The sequence below is a fragment of the Crinia signifera genome, chromosome 2 (assembly GCF_055691185.1).
Source record: "Crinia signifera chromosome 2, ASM5569118v1, whole genome shotgun sequence".
NCBI lineage: Eukaryota > Metazoa > Chordata > Amphibia > Anura > Myobatrachidae > Crinia > Crinia signifera.
This window is the reverse complement of record NC_139218.1, coordinates 215,394,545-215,421,517: the sequence shown is the minus strand read 5'-3', so window position 1 is coordinate 215,421,517 and position 26,973 is coordinate 215,394,545. Positions and strand designations below refer to the sequence as shown.

At 45.3% G+C, this 26,973-nt stretch overlaps 1 long non-coding RNA gene across 3 annotated transcripts in view; it reads right to left on the bottom strand.

Annotated features, from left to right (window-relative positions):
- Positions 1-1,210: 1,210 nt before the first annotated feature.
- Positions 1,211-26,973, bottom strand: part of LOC146058971 (uncharacterized) — a 67,163-nt gene continuing 41,400 nt past the window's right edge. Inside the window, exons 3-5 of one of the 3 annotated variants that reach the window (XR_014470072.1) lie at positions 17,059-17,266; positions 13,176-13,522; positions 1,211-1,557 (exon numbers count right to left, since the gene is read on the bottom strand). This is a non-coding gene — a long non-coding RNA (uncharacterized LOC146058971). Of the gene's footprint in view, positions 1,558-4,502; positions 4,666-10,888; positions 13,523-17,058; positions 17,267-26,973 lie in introns of those variants that run through there. The other 2 variants (XR_014470071.1, XR_014470070.1) reach the window with 2 other exon arrangements.

Below are 26,973 nucleotides of genomic sequence, written 5' to 3'. Positions count from 1 at the left end.
TAATCATTACTTTCACACACTCCCTCTCTACCCCCCCCCCCCCCCACCACCACTTTGCACATACCGGAGATCCTTTCCCAAGGGGATGCACCCTATCTGGAGAAGTGATTCTCTGGTATTCATTGTCAGGTAAATACGTGCTATAGCGTGTATTTGCGATCACTGTACTGCAAATCTAATATATATATATATATATATATATATATATATATATTTGAGCACAAAGGTATAGGTAAACCTGCGCTAGTGTATAGCCAACCACCAGCTGTAACCAATCAGACAGTCCACTGATTGTAGAAAACACTAAGTCTGTGGTGAGACTGCAGCAACCTCCAAGAAGCACTCCGGACTCCGGGAGTGAAAGGGGTAATCTGTTCAAAAACAAAAAGAGGTGCGCCTCATAGTGTAAAACCGTATTTATTTTAAAACACAGACAAGTGCAGGTACACAGATCAATAAAGACTCGTACCAGGCGGATAACCGCTGTGGGCTGGTTATCACAAGGTTTGACATAAAACTCCCAGGCAATAACTCCTACCACCTTCCAAGGCGCCGCTGGATCTCGAACAGACTGCCGGCTAGCCACCAAGACAAGCAGCGTATCAGCGTGTAGGCGAACGTGGATGGAGCAGGAGAAGCCAGGTGCAAGGGAAGCTGTCGTCACTAGCCCTGCCCTAATGCATTTCGTATCCAAACTTCATCAGAGGGCGCCCTCTGATGAAGTTTGGATACAAAATGCATTAGGGCAGGGCTAGTGACGACAGCTTTCCTTGCACCCGGCTTCTCCTGCTCCATCCACGTTCGCCTACACGCTGATACGCTGCTTGTCTTGGTGGCTAGCCGGCAGTCTGTTCGAGATCCAGCGGCGCCTTGGAAGGTGGTAGGAGTTATTGCCTGGGAGTTTTATGTCAAACCTTGTGGTAACCAGCCCACAGCGGTTATCCGCCTGGTACGAGTCTTTATTGATCTGTGTACCTGCACTTGTCTGTGTTTTAAAATAAATACGGTTTTACACTATGAGGCGCACCTCTTTTTGTTTTTGAATATATATATATATATATATATATATATATATGCTGTGTAAGCCGGCACTCCCAGGTGGATGATGCTGTCGGTACTGACCCGGTGCCTTCCAGCATGGACTGGCTGGTCCTTGTATAGGGTCAATGAATCAGGCAGCACTCACGGATTTGCAAGACGTGAACAAACTTATTTATTCATCCAACATGTTTCGGGCACACGGCCCGTCCTCAGGGATAAACAACAGTGATTCTAAAACACACTTATATTCTATAACAAGTGAAAAACTCCCTCGCCCTGATCAATCAGCGCCTCCCCTCTTACCTGTGTTCACCAGATTGTGTCCCCCGCTTCCGCTCACCTCCAGCGTGTGATTACCTGTATTCTGCCATTGAGGAGGCTGTACTTCCGTCCAGTGCTTCCTCTGACGTCATCAGGCTTCTCCCACGCTGCGGTTCAGCTGGATAGCCAAGCCTCTCTCTGGATTCCACAGGGAGGCCGGTTGCTAGGTGACCATACAAACATCAAGATCATGATCTGAAAGAGAAATAATTCATGTGATGAATACTAATACATTATAAAAACGTGCAGTAAGAGGCTATGTAGCAGCCATTTAAAAGGCAATATAATGCCAGTGCTGGGTGCAATACAAAATAAATGTAATACATAAAATGCATACATTAAAATACATAAAAATAGACAATAAAAAATAGACAATAGACAATTTAAAAATCTGCAGGGGGATGCTGCATCTATCGGGTCCCATATGTTGTAATATATCTAAACAATTTTTATTTTTGTTTTTATTTTATTCTGTTATTAGTACAAAAAATTGTCGCTATGGTGACCTGATACAGCATTGTATATCTTACTTATAGATGTGTGCATCCACTGATAGTGGACTGTATTTTTGAGCAATATTTCTTAAAGCAATATTAACTTATTAAATACTGAATTATCATGGATGTACCCTAGGGTTTTAAACTTGTTGCTCTACAGGACATAAGATGCCTATAGAAAATGGTACAATCCATGTTGCTCATTCAGCCCCTTGGGTGCGAGTGTGTCGAGCTGGTGTATCCACCTCGCCTCCGTCTGTAGGAGCTGTTTCTTTCTATTGCCACCTCTTGCTGGGACAGGTACGTGGTCTATAATTTTAGATCTTATGCTGGATAAGTTGTGCTTTCTTTCTGCACAATGCCGTGCCACTGGTTGTTTGCTCTGGCCGGAGGCTAATGCTTGCCTTATGGCGAGGCGATGGTTCACCATTCTTTCTTTAAATTGACACTCTGTCTTGCCCACGTAGTAAAGTCCACATGGACAAGACAGAATGTACACAACATACCGGCTGGAGCAAGTGACAGAATGCTGGATTTTAAATTTTCTACCTGTGTGTGGGTGACTCACCGTGTCTCCTGTAATCATGGAGCTACAGGTCGTGCACCCCACACATTTGTAGCATCCCTTGGGGCGGGATAAAAATTGGCTAGGTTTGCTGATTTTAGTTAGCTTAGCTATGTCATTTTTTACTAACAAATCTGCCAAATTTTTGCCTCTTTTATAGGCTGGCATGATCTGTGTGTTGTGCAGACTTTTGAGATTTCTGTCAGAGGTTACCTGATAATTTTTTTACATTTTTTGTGGTTTCACAGCTGCCCATGGTACTATTGGTATTTAATGCAGTTTCTCGCGAGATGTTAAGGACCTTCTCTTTGATTTTGGACAACTCTTTCTTTTTGTATCCCCTTTCTTCAAACCTGGCCTGCATGGCATCCAATTCAACGTACTTGGGCTTCCTCACTTACTATCCTCCGTACTCTTAGCATTTGCGAGTAGGGTAACCCCTCTCGCAATGCCCTAGGGTGGCAACTTTCATATCTGAGGAGGGTGTTGCGGTCAGTTTCCTTGATGTATAAGGATGTCTCAATGTGATTGTTTTTGAGATTAATTTTTACATCTAAAAAATTAATGACCTCTTTACTCATATTGTACGTGAGTTAATCGGGTGGGACAATGCGTTATGTGCTTCAAATATACTTTTTAGCTCATCTATGCTGCCCCTCCAAAAGATGAGCAGGTCATCTATATATCTGCGGAATAAAAGTACTTTATTAGCATATGGGGCTCCGTAGATTAACTGTTGGTCCACCTCGTTCATGTAGGCATTGGCGTAGGATGGGGCCACATTGGATCCCATCGCTACGCCAAGCCGCTGGCCATACACCACACCGTTGAACAAAAAATAATTACGATTTAGTACCAAATGCAGTAGATCCATGAAGAAAGGGATAGGCGGGCCTTTGTACATTGCATTATTGCTGATGAGGTTCTCCACAGCTCGCATCCCTTCTGTGTGGGGGATGCATGTGTAGAGCCCTGTGACATCAGCGCTACACATGACTACATCGTCGGGGATGGTACCTAGGGCATTGAGCAATTCCAATAGGTGATTGGTGTCCTTAAGGTACGAATTTGTTTGTTGTACGTATGGATTTAATATGGCGTCTAAATAAGTGGACACAGACTGGAACAAGGATCCCCTGGCTGAGATTATAGGCCTGCCAGGGGGCTTGTCCAGGCACTTATATACCTTAAGTAACATATATAACAAAGGAGTGATGGGATACTCAGTGCTCAGTGCCCTACCCAACTCACCCAAAATGATGCCATCACGTGTTGCTACGCCAATTAAATTGTCCAACTCTTTTTTATAGACCTGAGTGGGGTCTTTGCGTAAAACTTCATATACCTGTACATCTGCTAATTGTCGCATACATTCAGTGACATAGTCTGATAAGTCCTGCACAACCACTGACCCACCTTTATCCGCCTTGTGGATCACGATATCTGTTCTAGCTTTTAATCCCTTCAGGGCTTCCCTCTCCTGCCCAGATAAATTGTTGCGCTGTAAATCTGCAGGGGCAGGTGTAACTTGACCTGCAGCCTCCATCATGCATGTGAAGGTCTTTATTGAGGGATTGGATACCTGGGGATCAAATGTTGATTTGGGCAATAATTTCTTTAATTGAGCTGGTATGTCGACACCTACAGGGTCGGCCGTGGGTTTGTCCTTAAAGTGTTCTCTCAATCTGAGAGTTCGCCCAAACTTGTAGCAGTCTAATGTCCAATCAAATGGAACTGGAGAATGGCTTGGTACAAATGATAGTCCTTTGGATAATACGGATATTTCAATGTGGTCACAAGCCATAGGGCACCCCCAAAACTAGGAAAGGTGAGTGCCGATGTTTTGTGTGTATATATATATATATATATATATATATATATATATATATATATATATAGTTCAATAGAGAAAAGAAGCACACTGCTCAAACAACATATATTGGGTGCTGATCACATAAAAAATTGCATACCATAACCTCCACTGGGAAGGAGAGAAATCAGCACACCACTGGTGATAATTCAAATTTTTATAATAAATGTATCATATAAAAAAGATGGATTTCAAGTACATGGCAACATATTGTAAATAAGCATAGTAAGGTCCATTCATTAACTTATAGTGGATGATCACTCCTTCAAGTTCATGGTGAAAATCATAAAACCTGCGACCAATCATGCAGCCTCATGCAGCCCAGTGAGCCCGACAGCCTGTTTCGGTGGACAAACCACCTTTCTGAAGAGCTAAAGGAAAAACAACATTTTAACCCTCATGTATATTTATTATGTTCTAATGTTGCATTTTAATCACTATCTATGTGTCCCCACATTGGTTTTACTTTTAAATAAAGTTGTTGGTGTTACAGTGAAAAAGTTGACACATGTCGACTTCTGTGAATTGAGTGTCCTGCTTTTTAAAGTATACAAAAACACTTACTGAATGGGTGTAGATGGTTATAAAATAACTACCTTGACATATTTAAGCAGGTCTTAGAATGAATCTTACCTAAAATGAAAACAACCTTTACATGTAGAGAAGTGTAGAAAGATATGCTTCCAATGTGTTTAAGGGCTGTGTGTGGCTTGCAGGTAGTGAAATCATGGTTTTCACTTAATAGGCTGCAGCATTGCTTATTACATTCAGGTGTAGTAATCAGCGTTAATTAGCAGACCCAGGCGTCCGCTCTCATACGCTATCTCTATGGGTGGTCTGGAGCTATCTTTGGCGTCCGCCTGTTTTTGGGCCAAAATGCACATCGCATTCGCCCAGTTTTCCTCATTATTCCAGCCGCTCCCCTAAAAACGCGCACTTGCCACCCACAATGACTATACTCCTGCGGACAGGTGTTTTCGCACGTAGAGACCTGTCCGTGAGCAGTGTGAGGTCGCCGCATCTGCGCATTGCAAAAGCTATGCATGCGCAGATGAAAAAACAACCCGATCCGCCCGTATACGGTCCCACCGTACCAAGCAGAATAAGGCCCATAATGTATGGTCAGTTGGAATTCTTTATATGACGAAGTAGGTTATATACACTATAAAGATATGTATATTTAATCAGCAATTTTGCATATTTTTTTAATGCTCTGCACAGGAATTTATTTAGGGCCGGAAATACTAAGCTATAAAAGTGCTTTGCTGATCCTCCTTTATCTACAGCATATAGAGGGTGGAGTTCCAGCGCTTCGCCACTGCTTGTTTAACCTGATGGCAGGGCAGATTGAGGAGTTTTGCTGCTGCTCAAGCCTTCCGCAGGCAGTGGCAGAAAGTTGAAAGCATCCGCGAATTTTGCAGACCACAGCAAGCATCTCCTGCACGCTCCTGTCACGCTACTGTCGCTTGCCCATGTGTAATGCCCACACAATGTTACTGGGGGTAAGCCGCTGGGAGATGATTTCCCTCAGTTTCTCTAAGAGGTTGTCAGCATTGTGCCTCTTCCTGAAACCGGTGATACACCGGTTTCTGCCTTGGAAGGAGCTGGCATGCAGGAGATGCTGCTGTTGCTGCGGAAGGCGATGCATCTACCCAGTGGGCTGTCACAGTCATATAGTCCTTAGTTATCCCTGATTCACTTGTCCATATGTCCTTAGTTAAGTGGACAGTGGGTACAGCCTCATTTTTCAAGGCACTGAGGACACTTTTTCTGACATCCCTGTACGGGTATCGCCTGCCTAGTGAAGTGGAATCTAGATGGGATTTGGTACTGGGGACATGATACCTCCATCAACTGCCTAAATCCCATTCCATTGATGGTGGACAACGGACGCATGTCTAATACCAACGTAGCTGTCAAGACCGCAGTTGTCTGCTTTGCCATAGAATGACTGCTGTCGTATTTCGTCCTCATGGCAAATGACTGTTGGCCGGTCAATTGCTTAGTGGAAGACGTAGCGGTCTTGCGACTTCCCCTCTGGGATGATGACCGACTCCCAGTAGCAACAGCAGCAGTGGCAGTAGTAGGCGTAGCACTGCAGGATCCTCTTTAGGAATCCTGGATAGAAGAGGAGTCAGTCATGCTGGTGACATGGCCTGCAGGACTCCACCCGATCCGGATCGAGGAGGAAATTGACAAGGAGGACCAAGGGATTTAGGTGTCCCTGGACTGCTAATCACAGTTCCTGAACTAAACACTGATTTATGAAGGGTATTCAGGTGATGTATAAGGGAGGATGTCCTTAGGTGGGCAAGATCCTTACCCCTGCTTATTGGAGCTTTACATAAGCTACATATGGCAATACAAATATATAAATCCAGACCGTAGAGGTGGATTTATTGGTCCTCTGCCCAGGCATGACTATGGGCTTTTTCATCGCATTGACAACAACTGTTTCCCCCCTTGGTGCCTCATTTAAACAAACCACCTCAGCATCCTCTTTGTCAATTTCCTCCTCAGTGCCAGCTACAGTACATCAATATCCTCCTCCTAGTGTACAACATGGACACCTTAATTATCTAAATCAGGGTGGGTGATCCCTCCAGCATATGCAGAGGGAGTGCTGAAAATGGTGGGAGGAGCCACCTCTTCCCGTACAGTGATGGGAAGGTCAGGCATCGCAACCACCAGAACCCTTGGACTCTCCTTGGGGATTTGTGATAACATGTCTTCTTTAGTAGGCAGAGATGTTTGCTGTGTTTTTGTTGACAGCTGAAATCTGTTCAAATTTCTAAAGAGGGGAGTAGGAGAGCTTGCATGGTCATGTATAGTTGAACCACCAGTCATGAATACAGGCCAGGGCCTTAACCGTTCCTTGCCACTCCGTGGAAATGGCACATTTAGAATTTTACGTTTCTCCTCCAATGATTTGAAGTTATTTATTTTAGTCCTCCTTTTACTCAACTTTGTTTTTTTTTTATTTTACATGCCCCGTACTTTGACACTGGATATCGGCCTTGGCAGACAACGTTGATGGCATATCACCGTCTATGTCATCATTACTACTTGCATTTGCAGCAGATTAAGAAACATCGGCCTTGGCAGACAACGTTGATGGCATATCACCGTCTATGTCATCATTACTACTTGCATTTGCAGCAGATTCGGGAAGGAAAAGGAAGCAGCGCTTCATCTTTCCCTAATAGATTCTCCATATTTTGGATCTCCATTATTTTTGTGGAGTTTCGCAATATATTACACCACAGGACAGCACCACTGGAGTGCAAGTATATATGGCAGTAGACGCAACAATAGAGAGGTATTATATATACTGCAGTAAATTAATTATGCCCCACCAGAGAGAGATTATATATATGGCAGTAAATGAATTAGGCACCACCAAAGAGATATTATATATACGGCAGTAAATGAATTATGCCCCACGAGAGAGATATTATATATACGGCAGTAAATTAATTAGGCACCACCAAAGAGATATTATATTATATATGACAGTAAATTAATTATGCCCCACCAGATATTATAAATAGGGCAGTAAAATAATTATGCCCCACCAGAGAGAGATTATATATACGGCAGTAAATTAATTATGCCCCACCAGAGAGAGATTATATATACGGCAGTAAATTAATTATGCCCCACCAGAGAGAGATTGTATATACAGCAGTAAATTAATTAGGCACCACCAAAGAGATATTATATCTATGGCAGTGTAATTAATATGGACCAGCAGAGATATTATTTTATTTAGTAGATGCACCAGTACACTGTTAATTTATAAATATTTATTTATATTTCAGACTCATTACAGTAGATGCACCAGCAGATATTATGTTTACTAGTTATATAAGGCTGCAAAAAAAATGCAAAAGCAGGGAGGTATTATAGAGCAGATGCACAAGTAGACTGGTATACAAGTGGTTAATAAGTTTAACAACAGTACACATGTCTGATTGAAATGGCCAGGTAGAGGTAGTACTGACTGGGCTGGCAGCCAGCCACTGACAGTGCAGAGCACACACCACCAGAGAGCAGAGCAGACAGTTGCACTAGTATCCACTGGCAGTTGCCCCAGCAGCAAAAAAAACCACAGCTTCAGTACAAAATCTACCTAACCTAACAAAGTTCCACACAGTACTAAGCACACTCCTATCCCTAAACCTCCTAACTCAGGAGTGACAAATTGCGCCAGACGCTTGCTATTCATATAGCAGTCCAGATCTCGCGAGTATCCGGCACGGGCAATGATGTTTTGCTCATGCGCACGGATCCGAGCCCGAGCTCGGATTGCTACCGTTCATGCGAGCTCGGATCTGGGGTATCCGAGCCAGCACATCTCTACTTTAACCAACTAGCTGTGGTTACTTGTACAAAGGTACTGGACTGAAGTGCTTGGTTTCTGTTGATTGTTCAACAGTGTCTTTTTATTTTGGGAAAAGACTGATATAGGGTAAAATGGTGTTATCCTCGTCAGATGCTTAGGGCAACCAGATTCTGCTCCTCGGACCCCACCTACACCAAGAGATAACAAGGAAGACATCTATGTAATCGGGAGAAAGGGCCCTTTTGATTGATTTCAAATCAATTAACATCAATGGTGTTTCAGGATCTAAAATGCACATTTAATGACATAGAATTTTTTCATTAGAATGTTGTTATACTTTTTTTAAATCAATGCAAAAGTCACCTGTTAATAAATGTGTAATTTTGACCCTGAAACACAAGATTGATGTTAATTGATGTAGATTGAATCATTCTTTAGTAAATTCTTGGCATTGGACACATGAGTTTGTTGGTGTGCCAGCCACCAGATATGAGCAACTACTACGCTGGCGAAAATGAAGAGAGCATCTGTACTGGCTGCTTGATTTTTACACTGCAATATAGATATGTTTGAAGTACAAGCCCCACCCAAATCTAACTCTCTCTGCACATGTTACATCTGCCCCCTCTGCAGTGAACATGGTTTTGTTCATTAAAGAGAGAGTTTCCTTTGCGAGTGAACCAGAATTAGGCCCTTAAGCGGTGTACACACAGTGCTGCAATATATTGCTCAGTGTCCAGTTTTCATCAGTGACCAGAGATGGTTGCTGATGAACAGGTATTATGCCGGGGGAGCCGCAGAGGGAAATATCTGATCGTAGGAGCGGCGACCATGAGGAGGCTGATCACGGGAGCAATCACCCAGCAATTTATTGCTGCAGCACAAACAAATCACTGGCAATATGGTCAATAACGACCATATTGGCAGCGATATTGCACCGTGTGTACACAGCTTTAGTCTGGAAATTCTATCTATATGAACCTACAGCAGCTGTCACTATAAAGCTATGTAGGAGCAATAGCTCCATGTGTAAGGTGCCTGACTGACCCAAATCTATAAGCTTCAACATATGTTTTTTTTTTAAATCGAGGGCTGCTCAGTCCATGCTAAATACTGGCATGACCCTTCAGAGCAGTGATATTCAACCTTTTTCAGGAGTAGCATGGAGCTACGGCACCAGGAGCAAGCTCATGTCACCCTGTCACCCTGTCCCCCCACTTTCTTGCTATACCTTCCCTATTAAACAGAGACACAATTCATTATTGATTGAACATAGGGGTTAGCCACAAAGAGCAATTATTCCACCAAATGTAAGTAGAAGGGAACACAGCAGCTATCGCAATACCTTCTGTGATCCCTCCACTGTATAATGCTGCTGCATCCCCCATAGGGTGAGGGCTGCTGGTCATCGGGTTCTCCTGCACTGCTGTGTGACACCAGGTGCAGTAAAGTGATGTTGCAAAGTGGCAGCTCACTTTACAGCACTGGGGGTCACTGGGTCTTGTGAGTATGAGGCATTCCTTGATAAGGCGTCTGTATGTGATAATTGATACATCCATTGCAGGGCCGGATTATAATGGAGGCACAAGGGGTCAGTGCCCCTGGGCCCCCCTCTAGCTAGGGGCCCCCCTCTAGCTAGGGGCCCCCTATGGTTGGCATGTATTTTTTAAAAAAAAATTATATTTTTTTTAGCTAAAGGTTTTGTGCATGGGAGTGGGGTAGTGCTTTAGCTTCACCTATCTGCCAATGGGCCAATGGGCCGAAGGCTTAATCTGGCACTGATCCATTGCATTCAAATCTGAGATGTGATAACTCTGCTGCTTATTACTCCAGCCATATTTTCACTTTTTCAGCCATATCAATAGCTTTTTTTTAAATGTATAATATGCCTGATTTTATTAGCTTTTGCTTAAACAGTTTGAGTGACCTGACCCAAAAGTCAAAGCTAAACACAGCCTTCCTCAAATCAATGTTCATTGTTCTATATATTTTCTGAAATAATTTAAAAGAACATGACGTTAATGAAATGTAGGACATTGTTCACACAATATTGATCGTACATTACCTTTAAGGGAAGATTGCAGTAAAACAACAAAAATGTCAACAACAAAAAACAACAGTTTATTTTTTTTTTTGAATGTGACAACATAATGAAGATTCCATTAGTTTGCTCAGTATTGCCAACAAGTGCATAGACTCTACTGATGCCTAAACAAGCAACTTAATAGAATTTGACAGTGCTCTGGGAATTGGAGCTGGGTAGTAAAGCTATCCATAAATATACAGTATTTATATTATACTGTAGCTTTGAATTTTATGTACAGTAATTGATAAGTTAATGGGTGTGCAAAAGTGTGCCCACGCAAAAGCACACATTCTTGTTGACTGAAAATCTGTTGGATGGCAGGTATTCACCGGTCTCACTGGAGCCAAGTAGAAGACTTGCTTCTCTGACTGTAGAGCACTAACCTAGGGCCGAATTCAGCAGTTGTGTGGACAGGTCTGTATCAGCCTCCTGCCCTGCGAAATCGCGCCTTGCAAATAGGTTTGCAGAGGCAGTGAATGGATGTGTATGTACACATCCATTTGCCTCCAGCCACCTAGAGGAAAAATCATTTAATTTTAACTCACCATGGAATTACTTTTCCTCTGGTCCTTGCGGTTTGCAGCCACCGGCAGCAGCAAACAAAACAGCTGCTTCTGGCCTGCAGGTGGTGTCATCCACCCAACCCCTAGCAGGCCTAAGAATGCCTGCGTTTTCCTGGACACTCCCAACATTTCATTGGGCGCGCCTACTGTTTTTTGAGGGCACGCCAATGAAATCGCCAGGATCCACCCCCACACGGCCACCCCCTGTCACTTACACTGCTATCTGCTTTCAAATAGAAATATTGCATGTGCAGTAGCACAAACATCAGCCAGCGTCCGAATAGGGATCAGGTCTGTAACTGTCTCATATTGAACAAGATGGCACCACACATACACAGTAGTAGCCTCATTTACCATCATGGTCAAGGCAGTGAAACCTCTGCTCTGCTCTGTCCATTTTTTTTAAATTAATTCTGATTCATACATTTTATTGCAGGAAACAAATTACTATACTAACTGATATATATTTGAATGGACACACTGGACTGTAATACCTTCCAATATAAAGATTTCTGCTGTGTTTGAGGTTCTGTGCTGCACACACATCACAGAGTTATTGTTAATTTATTGGCTGTATCCAATTGTCTGGCCAGGAGATGCCAGGGGCTAATCACCTGGCTCCAATAAGATGGTATGTGCCAAGTCTTATTGTGGATTATGTTTTGCCAACATGAGCGAGCCAAAAACACAGAGGTTTCACTGAACGCAATGAAATGTGTTTTTTTATCAGGCATTCTGATTGGACAGCCCGATAAATAGTATTGGTGAAACATCTAAAAAAATTGTGAAACATACATTTTCTGCTCATTTTATTTTTATAGAGGGCAGATTAGAGAATCACAATATCATGATAAATCCCAATCACAGTTAGAGGGTTGCTGCCAACTGACAGCTCCTCAACCATTCCTAATGATAATGCTGACTATGAGGAAAAGTGAGGGCTAATAACGGTGGAGTTGGTGGAGGTGTGAGTGCTAATAGTGAGGGAGATGAAAGTTATGTTGGTGGAGGTACGGTATCAGGCTCTGTCTGGCATAATGTGTATAAGCATCTCTACCTAAGTGTCGAAGTGTGAGGGCTAATGTAGGGTAGGTATGAGGGCTAATGGTTGTAGAGGTGTTATGGTTAATGTTGGGTGAGGTACAGTATGAGGGCTAATGGTGGTGAAGCTGGGGAGGTGTAAGGGCTAAAGGTGTGCAGGTGTGAGGGTTCATGTTGGGTGAGGTACGAGGACAAATGGTTGTATGGGTGAGGGTTAATGTTGGGGGGTATGTGCAGGGGCCAAGATATGAACTCAGTTTGGCACCCCTAGCTTCTGGCCATATTAAGAGTGTTGCTTGTATCTTTACAGAACTCTATGGAGAAGCTGAAAGTAAGTGAACCCTTGTACACATTATGCCAGGTAGTGTAGCTTACACACATTATGCCAGTTAAAGCCTCTTTTACACATTATGGAGGAAATTTACTAAGATGCTTATTTCTGATTTCTGATTGGTTGCCCATAGCAACATCACATGTGAAGTAGAATACACATCTTAGTAAATTTCCCCCTATGTCTGGTAGAGCCGATTGCACACATTATGCCAGCTAGAGTCCACAACACACATTATGCCAGGTAGAGCCCCTTTTACACATTATGCAAGGCAGAGACACCTATATACATTATGCCAGTTAACGCCCCTTGTAAATATTACATCTGGTAGAGCCCATAACACACATGATGCCAGGAAGAATTGCTTATACACATTATGCCAGGTAGAGCCCATAACACACATTATGCCTGGTAGAGTCATTTTTACACATGCCAGGTAGAGTCACGTATACAAATTATTCCAAGTAGATCCATTATACACATTATGCCACACTGCACACTGCAGCCTCTCTCACCTACAGCAGAGTCCAGGTCAGGTCTGTGAATGAGGTCCCATCCTGGAACCTTTGCAGTCAGAGAACGGTCTCTTCTCCCTTCCTGCATCCATGGTTTGATGCCGCTAAGGGTTCCGCCTCCTATATACTACAGGAATCCTGCAGCGGCACTGTCAGAGACGTGCGTCCCGCAACGAGGAGGTGCTGCTCTTCACCTTGGCAGCTCCACTGTCTGTCAGACTTGCCCAGCAGTAGCTGGCAATAATGGTGGACACCACAGCAGGGTATGCAGAGCCCTCTGGAATCTGGAGAAAAGATGAGCCTGAGGGACAACAGCACATTTGGAAGGTAAGCCCTGAGGAATGTGACTGGCAGAAACAGGAAAAAGGTTAGTTTATTATTATTATATCCATCTTAAAATATTTTTAGATTAAATAAATCTTTATTTTAATTTTTTTTTTTTTTTTTTTACTTGTATGTGGGGCTCTGACTCTTAAATACAGCATGGTCTCTATGATCAGGGCCATTGAAATCATTAACACATTGGGGGAAATTTATTAAAGGAAATTTGTAAAAAAATAGGTGCATTTGTATCCAGAAATACACTTATTTTTGACATTTACTATCCCGAAAATACGGCAATTTGTATTTATAGCACATCAATACGACTACGAATTGCCGTATTTTGGGGATAGTAAATGTCAAAAATAAGTGTATTTCCGGATACAAATGCTCCTATTTTTTTACAAATTTCCTTTAGTAAATTCCCCCCATTTCGTCAATTTTCAGGTCTAATAATTGGGGCAAATCCAATTATTCTTAGAATCCTATTCCCTTGAATATTATTCCTCAGCTAACTTTTCTCTGTACTAAGGTGGCAATATGGGGCAAACTGCCTTTGACTATGACAGAAAGAGTTAATCTAATTAAAATGGTTTCTAACCCAAACTTCTATATGCTCAGGGCCGAAACTAGGGTTTCCGGCACCCGGGGCAAGGCAGTCTTTTGGTGCCCACCCCCCTAGTGATGCTGCTGCGCGCCGGAGGCGCGTCAAAATTTTCGGGGGCGTGGCCTAATTTGGGGGCGTGGCCTATAATCGCTGCTCTCCCGCGAGGCCACGCCCCCATTTTTGCCGCTATGGGGGCATGACCCAGAGGCTCTGTGAGCCTCTAGCCATGCCCCTAGCCCCCTGGCTGCGGGAATAGACGCTGTGCGCATGCGCACAGCGTTTATTCCCCGCTGCTTAGTTAGCAGCTGACAGGGGGGACCGTCCAAATGACGCCTTGTCCCTGGCGCCGGAGACCCCCCCCTCCCCGCACAGTCCTCTCACCGTTGAAGCCGCAGAAGCCGCAGCCGCATCTTACTTTGACTTCGTCCGTCTCCTACTAGCGCTGCGGCGGGAAGCGCTGATGACTTCAAAAAGACTTGCCGGACGCTGATTGGCTGAATTCAGCCAATCAGCGTCCGGCAAGTCTTTTCGAAGTCATCAGCGCTTCCTGCAGCCGCGCTAGTAGGAGATGGACGGACATACCTGTCACAGGACCTCACAGCGCCCCTCACCTCCAGCGCCCGGTGCGCGTGACCCCCCAGCCCCCCCCTAGTTACGGCCCTGATATGCTCTCCAGCATTGGCAAGTATATACTGTATATATTGGAAATTTTTTAGACAGATCAAATGTAATAAGGTGTGAGAATAAGAAAGTGAGAGATTTTGGGAGATTTTTCCCACTTTTTTCAAGCGTCAATCAATTACATGGCATAATCAACCTGATCTGTCACTGTAAATGATTGCCACTTTAAAAAATGGGAAAAAAAAACTCCCCCAAATATCTCACTTTCGAATTTTCTGGCCCTATTAGTCTTTTGTCCTCCTTAATCAGTGCTATTAAATGAGCACGATTAATGCTTGGTACCTTGACCAGACCCAGGTCGGGAGGTGGCCTCATACTCCCCAAGGTTCAATATTATTATTATGCAGCACAGTTGAAGCCACATAGCCATATTTGGACTTGGCTAAATGCACACCCAACTCAAATATCAGATTACTCCAGATTTTTTGCCTCGGCAGCTACTGTTGTGTGGTAGTTTGTGTCTGTCTAGAGTCTCCCTAATCTAGCAAGCATTTGGTATTGGGTGCACACTATTGTGCATGGACAAGGTTGAGATCCTGAAACACCTTTAGAAAATATATGTATACAGCTGGAGCCACCTTTGTTCATCCCGCAAGCATTGCCGGCGACAGGGAAGGGGTCAAGGGGGACATGTGTGACGGGCCCCGGCAATCTGAAGGGCCCCAGAGCCCAGCCAGGGCCCATCTTGGCCATGGCAGTCTGGTGTCCATGTGCGGCCCGACTCATTTGTGTGACAGTGTGCCCCAGGTCTCTCCTGCAGGGTTCCGCAGCGCATGCCAGCGCTGATGTATCACTCAAAGTGTCCGGACCGCAGATCTGTTCCACAACCGCCCACCCAAAGAATCGCGCCGCCTTCTACCCTTCCCTCATGTCTGTTGTTATGCCGAGGGTGCAGGAAGGCTGCAGCTGCATAGAGGAAACAGAAACAGACGATTCACGGGTGTTTAGGGGTGGGGCTTAATGCCGGGAAGTGCCCGCCCGCAATGGAGTCCAATGCAGCTACTGACCACAGGTAATAACTGATCCCCCTCTCTCTTCCTTTCCCTATCTATCCTCTTTCTCCCTCCCTCCCCTCCTCTCCATCTCTACCTATCATAAAGTGCTCTGCGTGGTTTAATAGGGGCTCTACCTGGTGTAACGGTGGCTGTTCCTGGCGCAATGTGTGGTGTGACGGAAGCTCTGTCTGACATAATGGGGACTCTGCACGGTGTAACCGGGACTCTGTGTGGGGTAATGGGGTATTTCCTGGCGTAATATATACCGCTGGCTCTGCCTGGTATAAAGGGGCTCTGTCTGGCATAAGATATACAGTAACAGGAGCTCTGCCTGGCGCAACAGTGACTCTGTAATGTGTAATGGGGGATCTGTGTGGCACAAAGGGGCATCTGCCAGGTATAAAATGTAAAAAGGGACTCTGCCTGGTGTAAAAAGGGCTCTGCTCAGTGGCGTAACTAGAAATTTTGCTCCCCCCAGCCAAAAAAAATCTGGCGCCCCCCTCCCATTTTTTGGAACCTATAGCATTCCATGAAGGGTGTGTGGCAATGCTTATTAGACAATATGCCACACACTGTAATGTCTATTACATATTATACTACACACCATAATGACCCTTACACATTATTCCCCTTACCATAAAGCCCATTACACATTATGCCACATATTGTAATGTCCATAACACATTAAGCCACACAAAGTTATGCCACATTATGCCACAACGTAGTGCCCATTGCACATTATACCACACACCTTAAAGTCAATTACACATTATGCCACACACCGTAATGCCCATTACAGAATATAACACATTATGCACACATGGTGAAACCCGATATATATTGAATGAGGTCAGCTTCCAGGCAATCAGGTTGCTGGTGTTCAGTATATCGACACTGGCATCCCAACTGCCATTAGAACACTGAAACTGGAACATTTAAGCGCATCAGTATGCCAACAACGGAATGTCAACAGCCAACAATTAGCCGTAAGTATGCTATAACGGGTTAGGGAGAGGCCAAGGTGGATTAGGGATAGGCAGTACTGGTGGTAGGGAAGGGGTATGGAAGCTACTAGGTTTAGAAGTGTACATACATTGCACTTTAAGCTGCCATATTGAAAGTTATTTCCAGTGCTGCTGCAGGCACCATTGACACCACCTCTATCCCCCATGCACGGCCAGCAGCAGGAACCGGGGCAGCCTCTGGGAAGAGAGCACCAGCCTAAATGAGCGCCAGTTACCCCATCTCCTGACCCGAAACCAAGCAAAACACATCTTACCAGATGCTAGAACTGCAGCCAGGAGAGGACACTGAAGCGCGGGGATGGCAGTGGGTCACAACCATTATCTTGAAGGTCATGACGGGTGCTCTGTGATGGCCGCTCCTCCTGGGCTCTGCGCGTGTGATAGCTTGGTTGGTCTCTAGGACAGGAAGGGTGGAGTCTGCACTGCAGCAGCAAGTTCTGCTGCCCAGGAGACACGCTGCTGCTTTGGGAGATGAGAAAGGATGATCATAGGTCAGGGTGCTCTGGTGCTGCTGCCAGCAACTCAGGGCAAACAATTGGGGTGCAGGAGCATAACTAGAACCTTGTGGGTCCCATTGCAAAATATATAAAGGGTCTGATTCTCTCTCTCTCTCTCTCTCTCTCTCTCTCTCTCTCTGACACTTTCTTTTTCTTTCCATCACTGTCTCTCTATTTCTCTCTCCTTCACACCCCCACTCTCTTCATAGCGTTTCGCTGTCTCGCTCCGCTCTTTCCTTCATACTCACCAATCAGGATTCTAGCTGTCAGTATTACGGCATTGGCATCCTAACTCATTTCAAGTTCAGCGGCCGCTCTTCTAAAGGCATTAGGGATGCTAGTGACGCAATACTGAATGCTGGCATCCAGGGACCAGGGGCTAATAGATACCAGACACACAGGGCATACATGCACACATACCATACACACACATACCATACATGCACATACCATACATATATATACAAACAGGACATACATGCACACATACCATATATACAGACACACATCACAAACACACACATATACCATACAGACACACATCATATACACGCACATACCATACATATATACAAACAGAACATACATGCACACTACAGTAATCACACGCATGCCATACATACACACAGGACATGCCATACAGACACGCACACACACACGCACATACCATTCACACACAGGACATTAAAGCACACATACCTTAGACACAAAGGACATACACGGACACACACATGGCATACTGGTACAGATACCATACATGCACACACACAGCATATTTACATACACACACACATACAGCATACACACATGGCATACAACCACAGATACCATACAACATGCACACATACAGCATATTTATAAACATACACACGCTATAGACACACAGAGCATACACAAAAAGTATACATACATACACACATACAGCATACTTACAAACACCAATACTAAAGCAAATAACCCCCACAAGCAATGGAGGGCACCCAGTTTCCATATACCCAGTCCTCCCCCTTCCCACTGCAGCTACCAAGACATAGTACTCACTGGGCCACCAGCTTACATTAATGGTGCCCACACTTTTCTTCCCCTGTCCATGCCCCTGCAACTGGCACCCACAACAAGGTACACAAACCTGTAAAATCAGCATGTCACCTATTCATAGCTCCGTGTATCAGGCAGCCCCATGTCCTGAGACAGAGAGAGGGGCTTCTTCCTGACAGCCGAGGAGCTCAGCTGTGCGCTGCAGCGCCACCTACAGGCGGCTCAACAGTATATACCCAGCTTCCTCCCAGCAGCAGAGCACTGAGCAGAGCTCGTCTTTGAGAGTGCCGTGACCCTGCTGCGCCCCAGTGGCACCGGCTCCCCCCCGCGACGGCTGGGGCTGCCTAACCATAGCTACGCCCCTGGCTCTGCTTGGCATAACGTATAACACTGACTTTGTCATAATGGGTGGGGGGGGGATTTTGCTATGGGGCCCACAAGGTTCTAGATACGCCCCTGCAGCCAGGCATGGCTGTATTTCAGTGTAGTAGTGTATGTAGAAGTGCAGTGGCATAACTCCCGGAGGCAATGGAGTCATTGGCCGCCGGGCGTTAGCCACAAGGGGGGCACAGAGGAGCCAGCAACGAGCCCATGCAGAAGAGGGTTGTGCCGGTTCGGGATTATGGGGGGCGGCGGGTGGCCCCAGAAATATCAGTGTACAGGGCCCCAAGTTTTCTGTTGCCGGCCCTGCCTGCAAGCTCGCCATAACTTTGAGTCTCGGCATGCCATTCTTCGAGAATGGGAGAGCGTGCGTGCGTGTGTGTGTGTGTGTGTGTGTGGGGGGGGGGTCTGTGCATGCACTTGCTAAACCATTCACTCCAGAGGGGGTGGACATTGAGCGGAAGTAGGGGAACACCCAGCATTTTATGGGCATTCCCCTGGGAATGCAGGTGGGACGATGCCTGGAAGAGGTGGGTCTCATGACGCCAGCCCCCGCCCCGTTTTCCCACTGACTCTGATGGAAATACAATTCAGTTTAGACTGACTTTTATTTCCGAAGGGGAGAGAAATCATTTTCTGGTGTTCGGCCAGGCAGCGGGCGGAATTATACCACTCACTAAGCAGTGAACAACTGCTGCTTAGTGAGCGGTCCTGAATCACCCCATAAATGTCAGAAGGGCTTCACGTGGCTGAGCCATGGCAACATTGTTCACCAATAATGCTCATCTATTGTGTAGGTCACTGTATATTTAGTTCTGTTCTGTGTGACGTGCATACATGATGTAAGCATTGTGCTAAATCCTGAAGCTGAAATGGAGCTGCAGTGTGAAGCAATGAGTACAATGGATATGTATATATGCATTGCAGGACATTGGAAAGGAGAATTAATGTTACAATCACAATGATGTTTATCTCCAGGTCTGTGCCAAATGACATCAATCTCCTGAAGCAAGAAGTAAAGGACAAAACACAAGGGGAATTTTAAAAAAGTGATCATTTACACATATAAAATATTAAGTTAATAACTCACAGGAGCTAGTAATAAACTGTTCTTTTCTCCAAATATTGTAACCACAATAGAAAAATTTGGTAATTACAATCGTAGAATGAGTAACTTATAGAAATTGTGAGTCCGCCTTCCATATTAAGTTGAGTGACATGCGGTAACATTTTGTGCAGTTCCAATTTTGCAACAGAACAGAACAGTTCATTTTCCAGAGGTACAACCTGTTAGCGATGCAATCTCGGAGTTTGCTTTATTCTAATTAAAGGTACCCATACACAAGTCTGATTTGAGCCGATTTTGACGGATTGCTCCAATATAGCAGGTGAAATCGGCCCAAATAGGGTGCTTTTTAGCATAAGCAATGTATTTTCCCTTGAACTCCCCCTGCAGCTCCCAGGGAGCTCTTTTACATGTGATAAATCACATGCAATTTATCATATGTAAAACATAGCACAATAAGTGTCAAGTCGGATAGAGCTGCTGGCAGTGGAGTAACTATACATTTTGCTCCATCCTGCCAAAAAGTTTGTGGCGCCCCTGACCCCCCCCCCCCCCCCCCCAGGCTCCTCTGCAGCGTGTTTCCCAGTTTGTGACATGATCGTGTCACACACATGATGGAGAGAGGAAGACAGACCAGCAGACACTGCTGCTTCCCTTTGCTCTGACGTATCCCAGGCCGCCCTAGCATGCCCGTCTGCCCACCCATCCTGTACACAGTAGCCAATAGCTGGCTCTGTATACAGTCAATTGAATCAGTGGGGGGATTTGTCATCTCTGCCATGGCCGCATCCGCACTGCGGCTGACATCACCTCCGGTGCTCAGTCAGTGGGCAGCGGCAGGCAGCAGCATGTCAATGCGTCGAGCGGGTGCCGGCACCCACACAGACCCCAATGCTGCTTGCTCCCCCAAGCAGCAGCTGGGGTTGCCTTACAGTAGTTACGCCACTGGCTGCTGGGGAACATGTCCGACTTATCCTGAGGATATCCTGAGGATACTGAGGAAGCGGGACCTCCGCGAAACAGCTGTCTATCCTATTCTACAACCAGCTTACACCTTCAGCTATTGGGGAGATACCAGACTCCTTTATCACCTGTTTATCAGGCCACAGGATCGAGGATCCGGGGATCTTTTCTGGGCAGACTGACACCTTTTCAGGCAGCAAACAGCAGCACTTTGGGCGGTGGTAAGACCACCGCTATGTTAAGGGGCTGATCATAACAATAAGCATTTGTGAATACGACCCATAATTCCTGCTTTTTTGTGCCTCATGCTGGATATCAGAGAGCCACTGTGATAAATATATTTTAAAAGATTCAGGTGACTCTAGGATATTTTTCCAGCATTCTCCCCAGTGAGGGATAGATTCTATATATTAGAATTCGTGAATAATCTCTGGCTATTTGAATTATAGGTTGTGCACCAAAAAGTTACTGGTGAAATGGATACCATATATTTGGTCATGTACTGATTGATAGTACCTACGTATTCTATTTAGAGAGACCTTTTTTTTGAACAACCTTCAGCGATAATCCCATCCTTATGTAAAAATTATTATAGAGTAATTTTGCCCAGAGAGAGTATTAACAGTTTTTGTACAGAAATTACTGCGGTACATATCATATGAATTTATGAGGGTAGAAATTTGATATTCAAACGTTACTGTGATTACCCCCAAAACCTTATATTTACTGACATAGTGCATTTTTATAGCAATATCTTTTTTCAGTCTGTTGCTCCATTCTTTTACCTAATATATCTATCCAGCCTATAATTTTCAAGTCGCACAGAAAGGTAGAGTACACCGCTCATCGCCCACCAATACTGAAAAGCATGTGGGAGAAAGCAGCGTGTACAGACACCTTATATGGCAACTAACCTTTTCTTGAAAGCTACACACTTTCTGGGTTAAAATTTTATTGATTGGGGTAGATTTCCCTGCAAGGGCTTTGCTAACCAGAGAGTCACCCACTCTAACACTGAGAGTTTGAACACCCCAACTTTTTTCAAACCCGAATCTGCAACTGTAGCACGGATAGACCCGCTCAATTGTAAGGTCTGGTTGAGCCAGGCCGGATAGAGCAATCAGCAGCAGTCACCGTTGCAACAAACAAACTGCAGGGGTGTACTGACACCAATTTCCTCTTTTTTCTCTATCTTATCTTTTTGCACTAACAATTGACTGTACTAAACTGGCACTCTCTCAGGCACATTATCTCTGGCTTATCACACCAGAGTGACCTGAGAACCATTTATCATATTTTGGTGTAATGTAAGAAAATTTAAAAAATATTCGCGGTCCACTCCATATATATTGTGGCACCCCAATTGTGTGAGATTGGCAGCGACTAAGGATTCAGTATTGAATCCCGGCGGTCGGGATCCCGGCGTTCAGAATCCCGACGCCGGAATCCCGAATGCCGAAATGCCAACAAGGGGGGGACGTGGATCGCCCCCCTTGCGGGCTCGCTGCGCTCGCCACACAGCGGGCCCGGTGCCTCGCTACGCTTGGCACACTAATTTATTCTCCCTCCAGGGGTGTCGTGGACACCCACGGAGGGAGAAAGTGTCGGCATTTCGGCGGTCGGGATTCCGGCGTCGGGATTCTGAACGCCGGGATCCCGACCGTCGGGATTGTAACTGCATCCCGATTCCCGCGACTAAAGAGAATTCTCCCTAAATAGGTGAGCTCTTACCGTAACAAAAACCAATCCACAATAAATACAGAACTCAAAAACAGAGTATCTAGAGCATTTGTATGTTTTATGTGTGTCTGTCCAGTTATTTCCTAAAACAATTTTAAATGAATTTATGATTAAACGTTAAGTTTTAATTCTAAGCGTGCCCCCAAAAAAAGAGAGTACTTTTTTCTTCCTTTTGATTGTACCATTTATTACTCTCCAGGGTGCACCTCCACAAACGTATTTTTGCAATAGCATTTGATATAACAAAATAGTGGATCATTATATAACAAATTGTATTCAAAATTATACGTGGTACTAGTGCACAGGTTATCTGTCCCAATTGTCCCTTTCCCCATGTTCAAACTTCATATTGCTCTCTGTGGTGGATTCTCTATAATGGGTTCAGGGTGTGGGGGCACATGGGCCCCTGGATCATGGGGGGGGGGCTTGCGGCATACTCTGCACTCATTCACTATACTGACTTCTCTGTCTGCACTGCATACATCACAGGGACAATGGAGAATGCCTAATGCTGTGTTCAGTGCCAGATTAAGCCTTCTGGGGGCCCGGGGTACTTTAAACAGGGGGGCCCCCTTGCACTTGTCTTTACTGGCTGCAAACTGCATGGGAGAATATTACACTGTCAAAACACAGAGTAAAGGCAGAATAAACTTGGTCTTTGGGTAACTGCAGGGGGAGACCTCACAGTCCTAGTGCTGCCTCTGATTAAAAACCCTCCCATGACTAAGCTGCTGCTGCTGTTCTCCATGGGCCTGAGAAGCATGTAATGAGCTCCACCAATCATAGCTCAGCACAAACCTCTCAGCCTCTGCCCTCTGGTGCAAAGTGTCATGGGACTTAGTCAACTCCCAGTAATGCACAGCACACTTGTGCAGTCAGTGTGCATTGGCTCCCGATGCTCAGCACCATTAATCATTGTCACATTGGCAGATAGGTGAAGCTGCAGCACTACCCCACCCCCATGCAGAAAATCTTTAGCTAAAAAAAATACATGCCAACCACAGGGGGCCCCTAGCTAGAGGGGGGCCCAGGGGTACTGACCCCTTGTGCCTCCATTATAATCCGGCCCTGGCTGTGTTTGCCGGTGACACTATAGGACATTACCGCCATGGGGTGCACCCACATCACCAAATGTATCAGTAGTAGTAGTAGTAGTAGTAGTAGTAGTAGTACGTTTATTTATAAGGCGCCGCAAAGTGTCCGCAGCGCCGTACATAGCAAACAAAAAAATTACGAGGTAACGTACAGGGTGTGTTGAAAAATACAGTATAAATAGGGGTATAGCTGGTAGAACTAAAATCAGCATCAGTTCAGAAGTAGGTGTCAAAATTGTAGAGGTGACTGAAGATGAAGTAGAGGAAGGGAAGAACAGGACAGGAGCACAGGTGAGGTAAAGGGGTAGGGTGAGTACGTGAGGAAGGAGGGCCCTACTCATAAGAGTTAACATACTAAAAATAGGTGGGTGGACGAACGAAAAACAATAGGATAAGTAGGAACGGAGGGGAACAGAGGCAGGATAGGAGGATCAAAAGAGGATAGGAGGAGGGATAGGCTAGTCGAAAAAAGTGGGTTTTGAGGGAGCGCTTGAAGGAGGTAAGGGAATCAGAAAGCCTGATGGGTGGCGGGAGGTTGTTCCAGTGCAGGGGGGCAGCGCGAGAGAAGTCTTGGACACGGGAGTGGGAGGAGGTGATTAGGTGAGAGGTCAGTCGGCGGTCAGTGATGGAGCGAAGAGGACGGGAGGGAGTGTGGATAGAGATCAGTGAAGAGAGGTAAGGAGCGGTGGAGGAGGAGAGAGACTTGTAGGTGGTGGTGAGGAGTTTAAAGAGAACTCGGAAAGGAATGGGGAGCCAGTGAAGAGATAGACAGAGGGGGGAGGCGGAGGTAGAGCGGCGGGAGAGGAAGATGAGCCTAGCAGCAGCGTTAAGAATGGATTGGAGAGGTGCGAGGCAGGTGAGAGGTAGCCCAGAGAGAAGGATGTTGCAGTAGTCAAGGCGGGAGATGACAAGAGAGTGAATGAGAATTTTGGTCGCGTCAGTGGAGAGGAATGGTCTGATGCGTGAGATGTTGCGTAGGTGAAAGCGGCAAGACTGTGAGAGAGCACGAATGTGGGGGGTGAAAGAGAGGGAGGAGTCAATGATGACACCGAGGCAGCGCGTTTGGTCGGTGGAGGTGATCTCGGTTTCACCAATACTGATGGAGATAGTGGGAGAAGAGGGGATGTTCGGGGGATGGAAGATTAGAAGTTCAGTTTTAGCCATGTTTAGCTTCAGGAAGCGTTGGGTCATCCAGGCTGAGATGGCCGTGAGGCATTCGGAGACCTTGGACAGGAGTGATGGGGATAGGTCGGGGGAAGAGAGATAGATTAGGGTATCATCAGCATAAAGGTGGTAATGAAAACCATAGGAGCTGATGAGGGTGCCCAGAGAGGTGGTGTAGAGAGAGAAGAGGAGAGGGCCAAGGACAGACCCTTGGGGAACACCGACTGGCTGCGGGGTAGTAGGAGAGGAGGAGCTCGGAGTGGAGACGGAGAAGGAGCGATTGGAGAGGTATGTGGTGAACCAGGAGAATACAGTGCCAGTGATGCCAAAGGAGCGGAGGGTGTTGAGCAGGAGAGGGTGGTCAACAGTGTCAAAGGCAGCCGACAGATCAAGCTGGATGAGGATAGAGAAGAGGCCTTTGGATTTAGCCGATATTAGATCGTTAGTGACTTTGGTCAGGGCAGTTTCAGTGGAATGTAAAGGGCGGAACCCGGATTGGAGGGGGTCGAGAATGGAGTTAGCAGTAAGGTGGGTACTTATCAGTACCCACATTCAAGTCTGTCAGAGCTGGTGAGCCACCGTTTGCGGAACACAGCCCGATCCAGACGCACCAATGAGTAAAGCGTAAGAGCACAGATATCGTGATCACCTTACTCCTGCTGCTTCTATTCTATACTTTCGTCCAGGAGCCGCACCAGGGCTTGAACACCGGGAGTACGGCACTAACACACCAGAGATAAACAGCACATAGAGAACGAACTGTCCTCTAGGAGACTGGGCTTGCAAAGTCTCCACTCACATACAGTATATCATACCGCCGCAGAAATTCATACAATTCCGGCTAGTTACATATTAACATAGGCAAATAAGCAATGTTGCAGAATTGTATCCACTTGTGAATGTATTGACTAAGGCGTTAAAAAGGTTGTTGTAATTTGCATTAACACATTAGCACATCAATTTGTGATTCAGGTTTAGTAAGTGTCTGCAAGCATACCGCTAGCCTTTAAGTTGTACACAAGGAAAGAATCACACTATTGAACCTATTTGCATGTAATAACCTTTGCTAATTGCATTACTAATAGAACAATATAATACAGTATATGCTATCTTTAATCTAACTTTATACAAGCAGATAAGCAATTTGAAAAGTATAGTTTTTCTTATTATAAATGTGGATAGTAACTCCTTCAGGGTGTAATAAGGTGCAGGTCCAACCCAGGTCTGAGTGCTGCTCTGCTAATTAGCATCAGGATCAACAAGGGAAGAAAGTAGCACCACATACTAATCTTGCTTTTCTTTCTGCCAAACACCTTTGGGGTCCCACTCTCTCATTCTCCATCCTGTACCACTGGGCAAGACTGGTGAACAGCAGAAGTGGCACTTACCGTAAAGGATTACTATTTTTTTTAAAGGGTCAGGATCACTTAGTATTTGTGGGTGGGGCTGTGAGTAATGTGGGTGGAGCTACATGGGATTGGGCATTGATAGGTACATAAATCAATAAAAAAAATCCGTAAAAATAATATTAAGAAAGAATAAAAATAGTGCAAATCAGAAAGAAAGAATCATCAACCAGTATAAATGTATACGTATATCAATAATATTGCCTCATCACATAACTTACTGTTATAGGGGTATTAACCTCTGTGGGAGGGAGAGAGAGAGAGAGATACAGAGGGAGAAGGAGAAGAGAGGAGAGTCAGAGATGGGGGCAGTCACCTCCCCCAGGACTTCCACACCCAGGACTTCCACAGATTTTTTGTTCTTCACCTGGTGTACAGCAATCTTTAAGCTCTTTTGCATGGCCACCGCCTATACAGGAGCGACTGCTTCATTTAAAAAAATCTAAGATGGCTAAGGTGAGCTAATAGCATCATTGGCCCTTGCATTTTCTAATATTAGCCAGCACAAGGCCGGGGCAGAGGAGGAGTGATAAAGAGCTCCTGAAGATAGAAGATGTTGGGAAAGTCCTGAGGGACGTGGTGGCCATGCAAAAGTGCTTGAAGGTTGCAGCCCCCCAGGTGAAGAAGGAAGAAAATACTGGTCAATGGCTGGCCATTTTTAATGGCTATGAGTGGCTGTGTCGTCCTCTGCCCAGCTTGAAACTGATTCTGTAACTCTAATTATGTCGTAGAGACCTTTAGGAACTGCATTTGGGAGAATTCTCCCTGAAAAGTAGTCCTGATTGTGATGATAAAATAGTAAAGTGGTAGCTAGCACTAT